Source organism: Polypterus senegalus, chromosome 4 (assembly GCF_016835505.1).
Source record: "Polypterus senegalus isolate Bchr_013 chromosome 4, ASM1683550v1, whole genome shotgun sequence".
In the NCBI taxonomy this organism is placed as follows: Eukaryota; Metazoa; Chordata; class Cladistia; order Polypteriformes; family Polypteridae; genus Polypterus; species Polypterus senegalus.
The window spans coordinates 25,570,934-25,585,314 of NC_053157.1; the positions used below are offsets into that span (position 1 = coordinate 25,570,934).

Genomic DNA, 14,381 nt, shown 5'->3' on the forward strand with positions numbered 1-14,381 from the left:
ATTAACAACAAGAATTGGAACCTCATTAAGCTGCTGGTTAGAGTGAAATTGGTTGGAGTTTGAGGCCCTGACTTAGTTGGTCTTCTATTGGCTCCCTCACTTCACATTTCATTTCTGTTTGGATGCCATTTAGCAATTCAGAGGAACGATGGAGAAATTCAGAGGAACAAATCATTAGAAAGCTTTCTTACCCTGGCTGGCATTCACAGTTGTGTTTTTTGCTTGTAAGGTCTAATTATGTCATTTATTTGTATTTATCATCTTCTGTTTATTATGTACATTTTTGTTTGTGTTCATTTTCAAATGAATGTGGCCTTGGTTATGTCCCTTGTGTGTTGTGGGTGGCTCCCCAAGGGGCAGGACCACCTGCCAATCAACTCCAGGAACAGCCCTCTACCCTTTTTAAGGGATGGCCTCCCATAGTTCCTGGCGGTTCATTGCAAATGTGCTAGTGCGAGGAATGTTTGTGTTTACAGTGCCTTTGTCTTGCTTTGTCATTTCCAGGATTGTCGACCCTGTGCTTTGTCTTTCAACTGTGTCTTTGGTTTCTAATATTGGGACTGTGTTTATTGAATTTTTTAACCTCTGGCCACAATTTTTGGATATTGTATTCAGGCTTTGTTCACTGTGGATTGCTTTTCCTATTCCGGCAATTCCTTGTGCTCTACTTAGCTTGGGTATTGTGGAGCCAGTTTGAAAAAAAAAATCCTTTTATGTTTATAAAGATTTGTTATCAGCCCTTTAGGTTTCTAGTTGGGTTTTTGACCGTGTTTTCACCCCACTAATGAGCATCTTTTGGAAGTGTTTTTCCTGTGCTTTCGGGACTCCCCAGTTTCACGACATTGTGAGTACTTCCATCGGGCTATGCCCTCTCATTGGAAGTACTTCCGGATCAATCGAAAGTCATAAAAACTAAGCAGCACCCCCTGGTGGCACCCAGGAACTCTAACAGGGCTGATTCTCTGGCACTACAACTCCCAGAATGCCCTGTGGGTGTCCAGTGGTGTACCTGACTCCAGGGTTGCTGCCACCTAGCAGTTCAGGGGAGCATGTAGTTTCTGCAATTCAACTCCCACTGTTCTTCTGGGCAGGTAATGTTCCTCCATCTAATCCTGCCAGGATGCCAGCGAACCCTCTCTTCAGAGGGCACCCTATGCCCAGATCTTTGTGTAGGCAGTGAAAATCCTGCCTCTTTTCATGCTTATATGCCACCTGGGTCGCTCAGCCAGGCACAGGAAATGAGTCCATGCGTCCCTGCCTGCCATCCATTACACCACATAACTAAAATATGCATACAAGGCAAGTGCTCGATTAAAACCTTGGTTTGCTCTTCTGCCACCCGGTGTAAAGCTCCTTCATGGTCTCCTGGCCCCACTAACTCAGCTCACAAACGACTAATAAGCCACAAACATTTTAGCTGATAAGTTCCACTCTAACCAGCTCTCATTCCCAGATGCTCCCTCTATTATGCTTTTCTAATCCCTACCCAAATTGGTCTTGCCGCTACTGAAATGCCTGATTGAATTATAAATTGAGGGCTCACGCGGCTGTCGCTTGCTCTCTGACCAAACTGCATGTACAGTTCAATGCTATCAGCAAGAAAACAGACTACCTCCATCCAAAGCAGGCAGATAAAACATCAATGCTGATGGGGTCCTCGTCCGTCAAGAGGCCAGCTTGACTTTGCGGCATTCTATTAAAGTATTTCTGTGAACTGCAGCAGTACCAGCAAATGTTGACTCAATCTGAACAGACGTGCTAGGATTTGTTAAGTTTTTGGTGTAACTGTTTTACTTTATCTATCAAATCAATTTGATTTAAATTGTAGCGTTCACTGCCTTATGTAACATTACTGCCATCACCATAGCATTAAGAGCAATGATAAAAATGACAAAGAATAAAACAAAACATTTTTAAAAGGGGAAGTTGCATGAACTTAGTGATGTAGCACATTATATAAGGCTTTCAGATTTACACACTGCCTGAATCTGTACACTTGTCACGTCTAAACCAAGAGTTCGATCTTTGGAAAAATAACAGCCATAATCCTGGCAATCAATAAATATAAGAGCCCCCAAAAAAGCTTCCTCCATGTCATTTTTTCTATTAAGTTCACTTTATAAGGACAGTTGATGTATCAGATAATAGCACTGAATGAAGATTTTACACAAAAAGCGTGTGGTGGCACCGAGTAGTTCTTAAGGCTGACTCACAACCCAGGAAATCTGGACTCTGTCCCTGCCTGGTCACTCCTTGGAGATGGCATGCATTCTAGCAACTTTAATGACTTTGTACACCCACCAGCCACTTTATTAGGTACACCTGTTCAACCGCTTGTTAATGGAAATATCTAATCAGTCAGTCACATGGCAGCAACTCAATGCATTTAAGCATTGTAGACATTGTCAAGACCACCTGCTGAAGTTCACACTGAGCATCAGAATGGAGAAGAGAGGTGATTTAAGTGACTTTGAACATGGTATGGTTGTTGGTGCCAGACGGGCTGGTCTGAGTGATTCAGAAACTGCTGATCTACTGGAATTTTCAAACACAACCATCTCTAGTGTTTACTAGAGAAAGGGAAAATATCCAGTGAGCGGCAGTTCTCTGGGTGAAAATGCCTTGTTGATGTCAGAGAAGAATGGACAGACTGGTTTGAGTTGATAGAAAGGCAACAGTAACTAAAGTAATCACTTGTTACAACCGAGGTGTGCAAAAGAGCATTTCTGAACGCACAACACATCAAACCTTGAAGCAGTTGGGCTACAGCAGCAGAAGACCACACTGGGTGTCACTCCTGTCAGCTAAGAACAGGCAACGGAGACTACAATTCACACAAACCCAACAAAATTGGACAACAGAAGATTAGAAAAATCTTGCCTGGTCTGATAAGTCTCAATTTCTGCTTGTGACATTCAGATGGTAGGGTCAGAATTTGGCATCAACAACATGAAAGCATGGATACATCCTGCCTTGTATCAACACTTCAGGCTGGTGGTGATGGTACAATGGTGTGGGGGATATTTTCTTGGCACACTTTGGGCCTATTGGTACGTACCAATTAAGCCTTGTTTAAATGCCACAGCCTACCAGAGTATTGTTAACTTTGTTCATTCATTTATGACTGCTGTGTACCCATCTTCTGATGGCTATTTCCAGCAGGATAACGCACCATGTCACAAAGTTTAAATCATCTCAAGTTAGATTCTTGAACAGAACAATGAGTTCACTGAACTCAGATGACCTTCACAGTCACCAGATCTCAATCGAACAGACAGATGTGGTGGAATGGGAGATTTGCATCATGGATGTGCAGCCGACAAATGTGCAGCAACTGTGTGCTACCATCGTGTCAATATGGACCAAAATCCCTGAGGAATGTTACTAGCACCTTGTTGAATCTGAGCCATGAAAAATTACAGCAGTTCTGAGGGGAAAAAGGAGGTCCATCCATTAGCAAGGTTTACCTAATAAAGTGGCCAGTGAGTGTATACCTACAAAGTATTCATCACCTTTTATTGTTATACGACATTGAATCACAGTGGATTTAGATAGATAGATAGATAGATAGATAGATAGATAGATAGATAGATAGATAGATAGATAGATAGATAGATAGATAGATAGATAGATAGATAGATAGATAGATAGATAGATAGATAGATAGATAGATAGATAGATAGATACTTTATTAATCCCAAGGGGAAATTCACAAAATCCATGTCAAATAGTAAAATAGTAAAAATGTGTAAAAAGTGTCCAGGGAGCAATTCCACATAAAAGAAAGTGGTAGAAGTGATCAGTGAAATAGAGAAAAATAGAGATAAAAAGGTAAAAAGATAAAGTCGTATACAGAGCTGCTGGAAAGGCTGCCACTCGGATGCGGCGCCGGAAATATATTTAGTCTGGCTTTTTTGACACTGATCAACAGATAAAGACCTTTTAAAGAAAAAACATCAACAAATCTCAAAGTGGTTGAAATTACAAATGTAAAACAAAATATTTGATCTCATAAATATTCATTCCCTTCAAGTCAGTAATTTAGTACTTGCACTTTTGTCAGCAATTCCAGCCTTGAGTCTGGGAGCTCACGTCTTTCTCTATCAGCTTTGCAAATGAACACAAACCCAGCCACCCTATTTCTTCTTTGTAAAACTGCCCAGACTCCGTCAGGTTGCATCGATGCTGAGAGTGAGCAGCCTTCTTCAAGTCCAGCCACTCTCAATCTCAAATCTCAAATCTCAATTGGACTGAGAAACAGATTCGGACTCAGCCACTCTTTAGCCAGACTTTATTCTCTTTCTGTTCACCGAAAGCACAGGCTTCTTGCTTCAGGTTTTCCTCCAGGACTCCCCCGTATTTAGCTGCATTCATTTAACCCTTACAAACCATCCCAGTCCTGCTGCAGAGAAGAATCCCCAGAGCCTGATTCGGCGTCAGAGAAGAGGATGATCTGCTTATGATAATGTGCAGCATTTGGTCTACACTAAATACTGTGTTTAGCCTGATGGCCAAGGAGGTCTTCCTCCAGGATTTCCTTGTGTTTTGCTGCTTTCCTGTAATTAGGTTAATGGAGATCATCTATCTGTATTCAGAAGGTTTTATTGATTAAATGCAGCTCATGTGGAAAGTCAAACCTGTTGAAAGTCATTTATGGTGGCCTAACTTACACAATAAAGACAAAAGAACACTCCAAGCAACTCTAATAAAATGTGATTAAAAAACACAAGTCTGGGGATGGAGAAAAGAAAACATCTAAGTCACTGAATATTCCTTGGGGTCCAGTTAAACCAGTCATTAAGAAATGGGAAGAGTATGGCACAGCTGTAAATGTGCTAGTGCAGGCCGACTACATAAACGGAGTGATCTTGCAAGAAGACGACCAGTGAGGAAGACTGCCAAGAGACTTGTGAGAACTCTGAAGGCATTATAAGCTACAGTGCTGAGATTGGAGTTGCTGTGAATACAACAAAAGAGGAGAGTGGCAAAGAGAAAGCCAATGTTAAAAAAAAAAACCACACACATGGCATCTCAACTTGAGTTTGCTAGAAGGCATGTGGACAACTCTGAAGTTGGCTGGAAGAAGGTTCTATGGCCTGATGAGACCAAAATTGAGCCTTTTGGCCATCAGATTAAATGCAATGTTTGGACACTGCACACCATCCGATCAAAAACACACCATCCCGTCCATGAAGTATGGTGGCGGAAGCATTATGCAGGGGAGATGCTACTCTGTAGCAGACCCTGAAAGGCTTGTAAGGGCAGAGGGGAAAGCGAATGGCACAAAATATATAGAAATGTTTGAGTGAAGTCTGGTGCGGTCAGCAAGAACCCTGGGAAAAGATTTGTCTTCCAGAAAGATAAGCCCAACCCTGAAGCCAAATCTACACAGAAATGGGAAAAAAACAAGCCTAATGTCTTGGAGTGGACGAGTCACGAGTGCAGCTTATTGTTTGGTTGACTCCTTTATTCAAGGTGACATTTGGGATATAATTGGTTACATTTGTTTTGTTTGTTTTCCGATTGGAGCACAAGAACATGAAGTGACTTGCTCATGGTCACACAGTGTTACCAGTGGGATTTGAACCCTCAGCCTCAGGGTTTGAAGTCCAAAGCCTTAGACAATAAACCACACTGCCTATCCAAGATTTCAGTCAAATTGAGAATTGTGTTAAATGCCAGTTAGGGGTCCGAGGCAGTGTGCAGGTGTTTAGTACAAACAGTGCACTCAGGTTCAGAGGAGTGTTAATGAGGGAATTGTCAGAGGCCACGTTCACGTGTAGACGTGCGCAGTTCAGCTGATTTCCTCATTTGCACTCTGGGGTGCGTAATTAGGCACCAGCACCCACTAAGGTGTTTAAAAAAAGACAATGAGGAAGCTCAAAAGAGAAGGGCAAAATCGGGAGTGTAAGCCTATGCAGTGGTGAGGAGGCTAGCAGTCTGTGGCTCTGTGAGGAATGGGGTTCCAGGTGGGGATCACGTACCTGCTAAAACAGTCCCTGCTAAACATGGGATCATGTAGACCCTAGAGAAGGGTGTGTTAGAAGACAGAGGTCCAGCTCAGAGTGTCCCGGCGGTCAGGACAAGTGCTGGAGGGATGGACTACAGCTGTCAGTGTCTTAGCCCATCTGCAAAACCTGATAGGGTGAGCTCAGGGAAACAGAGGCAGAAAGACACGAAGTGTTGGCAGGAAAGGAAAGGCAACCTGATGTCTGCTTGGTTTTATATTTGCATTTTAACTTATTTATTGATGGTTGTATCCTCACAAATAAACTGATCTTATTGGTAATTTATTAACTGAGGATGCACTGCACTTATTTATTGAATACTATTGAAACTATAATTGATTTGCACCTACTATTGTTGTTGTGTGTCCTCATTCAGCCTTATACCATCTTGACTTCATGACTCTCAATAACCCAGGTCCCATTGTAGCGTGCAAGCCGTGAGCGAACATCTCAAAGAATTTGTTGTTGAACTTGAAAAAGGCTGTTCACTTACAATCCCCATGCAACCTGACAGAGCTTGAGCAGTTTAATAATGAAGAACGGGGGAAAAATTACAACGTCCAGAAGGGCAGAGATGGCAGAGATAAAGACCTATGGACACAGACTCAAGGCTGTCATGGCTGCCAAAGGGACATCTACGAAATACTGACGTGAAGGGGCTGAACACTTATGCGACAAATTAATTTTCTGTTTCATATTTGTAATTAACTTCCATCACTTTGCAGAGATCTGTTTTCACTTAGACATTTAAAAGCTTTTTTTCTGTTGATCGGTGTCAAAAAAGCCACGGTGATTCATTGTTTTATAACACTATAATGTAGTAACTTCCAAGAGGAGAATACTTTTTATAGGTCAGGTCAGGTCGGTGAGCATGGACTGATACGGCATATTGCCATACAATGAAATAGCTTGGGATTCTGGTTGGAAACCCCCCTAGTCAAACACATGCTCCAGTCCCATGCCTTGGAAACTCCTCTCTATCTGCCACAGCCAGGTGTTACATGGCCGTCCCCTTGGCCTGGTCTAACCAGTTGAGTCCTCAACAATGAGGACCCTGTGAGCCAGATCACCCTCAGGGAACCACACCACATGGCTGTGGTGCAGTAACTGATACTCCCTCACAATGCAGGTAACGTGCCTCATTTGGGACTGACTGTGAGCAACCGTTCATTCAACCCGAAGTCAGACCAATGGTACCCAATGATTCTCCAAAGATGCACAATACCAAAGGAGTCCAGTCTTCATCTTAGGTCACTAGATAGCATCCATGTCTTGCAATCATATAGCAAGACAGGAAGCACCAGGACTCTAAAGACTTGGACCTTCCTCCTTTTGCAAAGATATCAGGAGCACCACACACCCCTTTCCAGAGACCTCATGACCCCACATGCTCTCCTAATCCGTCTACTGACTTCACAGGAAGAGTCACCAGAGACGTGAATGTCGCTTCCAAGGTAAGTAAACCTCTCAACAAGGTCAACACTCTCTCCGCAGACAGACACACTGCTGATGGCCTTTCCCAAGAGGGCATTAAAGGCATGGATCTTGGTTTTTATCAGGACACTTGCAAGCCCAGACACTCAAACTTTTCTCTCAGTCTCTCGAGAGCCCCAATCAGAGCCTCCATTGACTCTGCTCACAGCATTCACAGTGCCAGTGTACAGGCTGGCCATGATATCCAACAACTTTCGGGGGATCCCACAAAGTCACAGGAAGCCTCACAGGACAACTCAGTCAATTGTGTCAGATGCTTTATGGAAACTGACAAAGGCTGCAAAGAAACTCTGCCGATATTCACGTTTGTGCTGAACGAGAACCCTCAGTACCAGGATGTGGTTGATGGTAGATTTTTAGGCATAAAACCAGACTGCTCCTGTCGCTGGTAGGTGAGCATGGGATCATGGATCCTCTTGAGGATGACTCTAGCAAGAACCTTACCTAGCACAGAGAGCAGTATTATCCCCCTATAGTTGCCCCAATCCAGGTGATCACCCTTCCCTTTATAGGCACTGTGTAACTAGTGCGTGTGTGTGTGTTAAAATGTGGGGTGTGACCTGCTACTTGACTTCCATTTTCTGCCACCCAGTAACAGAAAAAGCCAGTTCAAAGAATGAATAGAATAACGCTGATCATAGCCATTCAGATTAATTTTCAACAGTTTGAATGTATTTACTATTAGTTAAGTGATTAGTAAATTTTGAGGCAGGAACACAAATTTGGGACCCCTAGTTACTGCCACTAGTGCCCTGTGACTCTAAAGCTGCACTAAGCAGATTTAGAAAAAGGATCCAGTAGATGTGTTAGCACAAATGATTAATGATGAAACTGGCAAAACAAAGAAAAGAGTTGCATAGACATAGAAGTTATTCTTTACCTCGGCTTATATCACTTTTTTGGACCCTCTGTCCCTTTCTAGTGGTGTTCTAGTGGCAGCCTTTAATCTTTAATTGGCAATTCCTCAACAGAAATTGAATATAATGAAATGAACTGGAGTCCAGAAAAAAGCTTCGTTCTCTAATTACTTTGGGGGTTTCCATTTCAGTTGATGAATGAAATGACCACTATTGATGATTGCAGCTCTGTGACATGTACACTTTATACTGGGCGTCCAATGTAGGAGAGGTCAGGAGTACATCAAACTTAACAGCTCCTTCCACACAATTTTATAAAGGTTACAGCAAGGTTTACACAATCTGTGAAATGCTTCTCATTTACTGCTATGCCATACTTTGATTGCAATACAATCTGACAAATGCATGAATTAGGTGCCATCCAACCTCCTTACTCCGTCTTAGAGTTGCAAGGGCTCAAGTCTGTCTTAGCAGAATCAGGTGAAAGGCAGGAACTCTACGCTAAATATCTATATTAGTGTGTCAGGCAGGATACTCCTTCAAAAGCGTTCTATAAACAACAAATCAACAAAGAAATCCATCATCAACAGAGTGAAAAAAGTGCCGCTTTCTGAAAGTGGTTGAAATGCCCTAAAAACATTAGGAGAGTTCCATAGGCTTCAGAGTGAAAATGCTATCTTTTTAATATCCAGAGTTTAATTTCAGGTAGCATGATGGCATCACGAGGAGTGCTGCTACACCACAGTTCCAGAGTCCTAGGACAGAATCCAGACTCCATAAGCTGTACATTATCTACTTGGGTTGTTTTCTTAGTAATTCATGTTTCAATATTTGTGTGTGTTACATTAACTGGCAAATCTTAAGCGAGTTTGGGTGTGTGTGTTCTACAGTGGATTGGCACCCCATCTTGGATTGGTTCATGCCTTGTGCCCAGTGCTACCAGAAGAAGCACCAGGTACTCATAACCCTGAACTGGATAAGCAGGTTAGAATATGGACAGATAAGCAACACCCTCTTTGCTCCAGAGGCATTTTTTCTCACAGGCAGTCCCTACTGGGGCTCCAGGAAACAAACACTTATATTAAACAAACTATCCAAGAAAAGTGCGTCAAGAAAGAGCTTCTTCAATATGGCTATACAGAGCCTTACTCTGACTGCTCTTATCTTTAGTCAAGTCAGAAACGTTTTTTTTTGTAATTCTTGTGCGTATCTGAGGGAGCTTGTTGTTGTTTGTTACAATATGTATTCATTTCCTGAGCTTCTATAAAAAGCTAAATTCCCAATTGGGAGGAATAAAATGCTTTCTGTCTATCTAAGTGAATGTACAACAATTTGGTTTTGAACTTTTCTTCACTGAGTTAAACACCATTTTTTACGTACCTTCAGAAGATGTGACTTACAAACACAAATAAATGGACAAATATTCACATCCAGATACCAATCATTTTAAATAGCAAGTTCTTACTATATATTATTATATACTAAATCAAAACAATAATTTAAATTAAAGATTACATACTATTATTTTCCAGTGACTGCTCATTTGTCACTGGGTTTTCTCTCTGCTGCTCTTGGAGATTGCTGAGTTGTGGATCCAAAGCCAAACAGTTGTACACCTATATGAAAATAAATTGGGGAAAAAATAAATCAAGGCTATGAATAATCTATACCACTGAGAGCCTAAAACATGATTACACAGTTTGAAAACACTCAAACTGATACTAAGTATGGGACATCTTCTGTTTTTATTTCACACTTGTATTCTGTTCATTAAACCCCAATTCCATCCAAGCATGGGAAATGCACTACATAAATAAAATGTACTATTACTATTATTATCATTAAGATGGCTTACTGCAGCTTTTAAGTGATAATAAAGGCCACCAATATACTACAGTTCATTTTATATCTGTCCATCCATACTGAAGTTAGATGGCACTTTACAGAGTGAAAAGAATAATCCAGGTAATACAAAAGCTGCAGAGCACTGTCTTAACACAATTACATATACTGTACTCAAGTCTTAATTCTAGTAAACCATTTTATAATGTCTTGTGGGCAGTAGGGGGCACTCCAGCTCCCCAAACTCCCAGTACAAACAGGCACAGACACAGGTTAAAAGGCAGAGAGTCTTTGATTGTGGGAAAACGTCTTCTTTTATAAGGGTTTCCCACCACCACAAACACACAAAGCCCAATACAGCACATGCTTTGTGTCTCTCTCAGTCTCTCACTGCCTCCTCTCCACTCCTTTGCAAGCTTTGTCCTCCTCTCTCCAGACTATGTCTCCCTGATGCAAAGTAGTCAGTCCCTTTTATTTTAGCCACCCCGGAAGTGCTCCCGATCTTTCACACATGTGGTCTGTCAGCACTTCCAGGTGAGGCGGAAACCCCATGGCGTAGGTACTTCCTAATCCTGCAACTCCCCCCTGGAGGCCCCCACAGGACGTAAGAGGGCTGTACCCTGGGACTACAATACCCGGCATGCTCTGTGGGTACCCGTGTGGGAATCTGAGCCTGGGCTCGCTGCCATCTAATGTCCCAGGGGACATAAAGCCCTGTGTAAGCTGTCTCTCTCCGTCTTTCCATCTTAAGGGTGTCTCAGGTGGGTAAGGAAGCCGGCCATCCTTCATTGCCTTTACAGCCTTGTCATGAGACACAAGATGTACATGATGTGACAACAAAGTAACCTGACTTTAAAAATCTTATCCTTTTTCTGTTGACCATTCTCCACACCTACCTTGGTGAGCTTTTATCCCCTTTCTCACTCGGTTCCAACTCCCTTAGTGAGGCAAGGTGGCTCCATTTATGCTGCACTGTGGTAATTCCAGTGCCATGACATTACACCAAGGAAGCACTTCTGGATCAGACGTAACCCTCTCTGAATTGGGAAGCCCATTCTCAGCAAACCCCACATCACACAGCAGGACTGTCTACATTTTCCAGGTCACCCACCACCTAGCAGCTTGAGGAAGTATTCAGCCCTGACAGGCATTCTCCCCCAGTCGTTTTACTACACAGCCCCATGCAGAAAAGGTAACACAAGCCATCCCCGTCAGGACATCCATCCATTAGTGTCCTCCATCCGCTATATGGGACCTTCGTGTGGACAAAGAACCATCTAAGCTAGTCAGGACATCAGTCTGGACATCAGTCCAGACATCAGTCCAATCGTGCTTTCCTTTAGAAGGGATATGATGACGGCTATTTTTAAACTTGATTCTTTCCTTTCACATATCCTAGGAAGTTAGTTTGGAAGGAACTTAGACTGACAATGTCTCTGCCTTGTATAGTAAGTTTTAAAAAGCATCAGGAGGCTATCTGAGGTGTACAAACAATATAAATAAGACTGTGTCAACTTTTTATGCCAATGCTAACCCATCCAAAAATGCAAGATGTTCTTACTACATGGTACCCGGATTCTAAATTTTCTATGGGTCACCCTTACAAAGCAAAGTCAGACAAGATTGCACCGAAGTATGTATAAATGCATATACAGTATATATATATATATAAATATTTTTTTTAGGTTTTTTTTGCATAAATTAAAAGAAACTGGCTTTTAAATGACAAACTATGAAGCTTTAAACTATATTTTCCCGCTTATCTTGCATGGTTAGTATCTGAACAAAGAAGCATAAAATTTAGAAACATGGCATGCACCATGAAGCAGGAGTCATTAGTAGATAAAGGAAATATCAAAATGAACCAAGGCCTTGTTCACATTACTATGTTTTCATTTAAAAACTCTGACATCAGTCCTGGTATTAGCCTTTCATCCACACTACCCTGTCATTTTTAACGCTGAGAACGGGGACTTTTGAAAACAGCATAGGATTCTGAGCATTCAGCCTCTGCATTATGGTGTGGATTGGCAAAAACGCTGATTTGTGAACACTCTTTTAATTACACTCTGATTTGTTTTGTGCTTATTAATAAAAGTATTACATTTAAAATAAAAACAATTTCCCTTGAGATTAATAAAGTTTTCTGATGGTGAGTCTGAATCCTTTGGTCAATTGGATTCTGCTCACTACAACACTCCATTCCCTGACTGGTCACCCATCACAAACGATGAATATTCCAACATAGCAGACATACAGGAGTTGCTTTCCAAGGAGCTTGTTGTGTTATTTACTTCCATGCACTAAAATTGCATCCAGGTTATTTTGTGCATGTATGCAGCATTCAGTTTGAATGCTACGGAAGTGCACAAAAAAGGCAAATAATTTACCAGTCACCATAGTTTTGTAATAAATCACATTTTTATTGTCCATCTTTTTGTCAATGCGTGCATGCCCAGTGCAGGCGAACGTCCACGTAACATGCATTTTTGATCATTTTAGCATGGACAGAGATACTTTTGTAAACAATATGAAAACATTCAAGTGGATGGCGAGCATTTTCAATTAAAAAAAGCCATTTTTAAATGAAAGTATAGTTTCTCCAGGAACGCTGCTGACTGGAGTTTTTGTTTTCCTCTCCTCTATGGTCAAGTGGCCATATCTCAATATAATATTAATGGATAAATACAATGTCTATAAAAGTATTGACCCCCTTCAAAGTTTTCACATGTTATTTTTATAAAACATTGAATATAACAATATATTGTGAAAACATCCAAGGGAGTGACTACTTTTTATGGGCATTGCATTGTCAGGGTGAGTTTATGGGACTCAACCTGAAACTGCTGTTTTACTGCATGCTTAACACAACCTGTAGTTGTACGTGTGTATGTCATACAGTTTGTAAAATCTGTAATTTGTATTTTAGCTGTAAACTTATTACAGTGTTCAGAGCTTGTACTCAGTGAAGTACGCTATACAAAAATAAACTGAATTGAATTAACTTACTTAATATCCGCATGTATTTCCTAATCTGGTTATCTAGCTCTAAACCAGAAGCGCCTGGCACATGGCAGGCACCAGTTGTGTCTGAGGTGCCAGTCCTTGGCAGGGCATACTCATCCTCATTTAGTGACCCTGGACCAACATAGAGTACGAAATTAACCTAACAATACTGTAGTTTTTAATTCTGCCAATCTGTAGCACATCAAAGTGTGTGAAAGGATCATAGGCTGTAATTTACCACACAATGAAGTCCTATACAAGTCCAGGGTAAGGAAGAAGGTCGGAAAGATCATTGCTGATCCAACTTACCCAGGGCATCACCTGTTCCAAAGACTTTTACACAGTGAAAGGTAAAACACCACATCACCTAAACATGTGCGGTTACTCTGACTAATCAGGTCTGAGCTTCTGCCCAGTATCTATGTGCTGTATACCTTTCTTAAGTAAAATTTTAGAGAAGGCAGTCATTTTGCAGTTAAATGACCACCTCAATAAACATGCTATTCTTGATAAATTTCAGTCGGGTTTCAGAACAAATCACAGCACAGAAACTGTACTCGTTAAAGTAGTAAATGATTTGCGAGTGAATGCAGACAGAGGCCATTTATCTGTTCTCATCCTCTTAGATCTGAGTGCTGCATTTGACACCATTGATCACAACATTCTTAGAAATCGCCTTAGTCAGGGGGTGGGCCTCTCTGGCAGTGTCTTAAATTGGTTTCAATCCTACCTGGCAGGGAGAAAATTCTTTGTGAGTTGTGGTAATCAAATCTCAAAGACACATGATATTATATATGGTGTTTCACAAGGCTCTATCCTGGGTCCGCTGCTCTTCTCAATCTACATGCTTCCGTTAGGTCAGATTATCTCAGGGCACAACATGAGCTACCACAGCTATGCTGATGACACACAGCTGTACTTATCAATACCACCTGATGACTCCGACTCTCTTGATTCACTGACACAATGTCTTACTTGTGTTTCTAATTGGATGAATAGTAATTTTCTCAAGTTAAATAAAGAGAAAAAAGAGATTTTAGTGATTGGCAATAATGAAGACAATGAGATTATTAGAAATAAACTTGATGCATTAGGATTAAAAGTCAAGACAGAGGTAAAGAAGTTAGGGGTAACTGTTGACTGTAACCTGAATTTTAAATCACATATTAATCAG

General features: G+C 41.4%; 1 protein-coding gene across 2 annotated transcripts in view; it reads right to left on the reverse strand.

Moving 5' to 3' along the window:
• csgalnact1a (chondroitin sulfate N-acetylgalactosaminyltransferase 1a) overlaps positions 1-14,381 on the reverse strand; it is a 451,987-nt gene that overhangs the window by 283,199 nt on the left and 154,407 nt on the right. For both annotated transcript variants that reach the window (XM_039750360.1, XM_039750359.1), the window contains exon 3: positions 9,879-9,975. The gene's annotated coding sequence lies outside the window, so the exon portion shown is untranslated. The remainder of the gene's footprint in view (positions 1-9,878; positions 9,976-14,381) is intronic.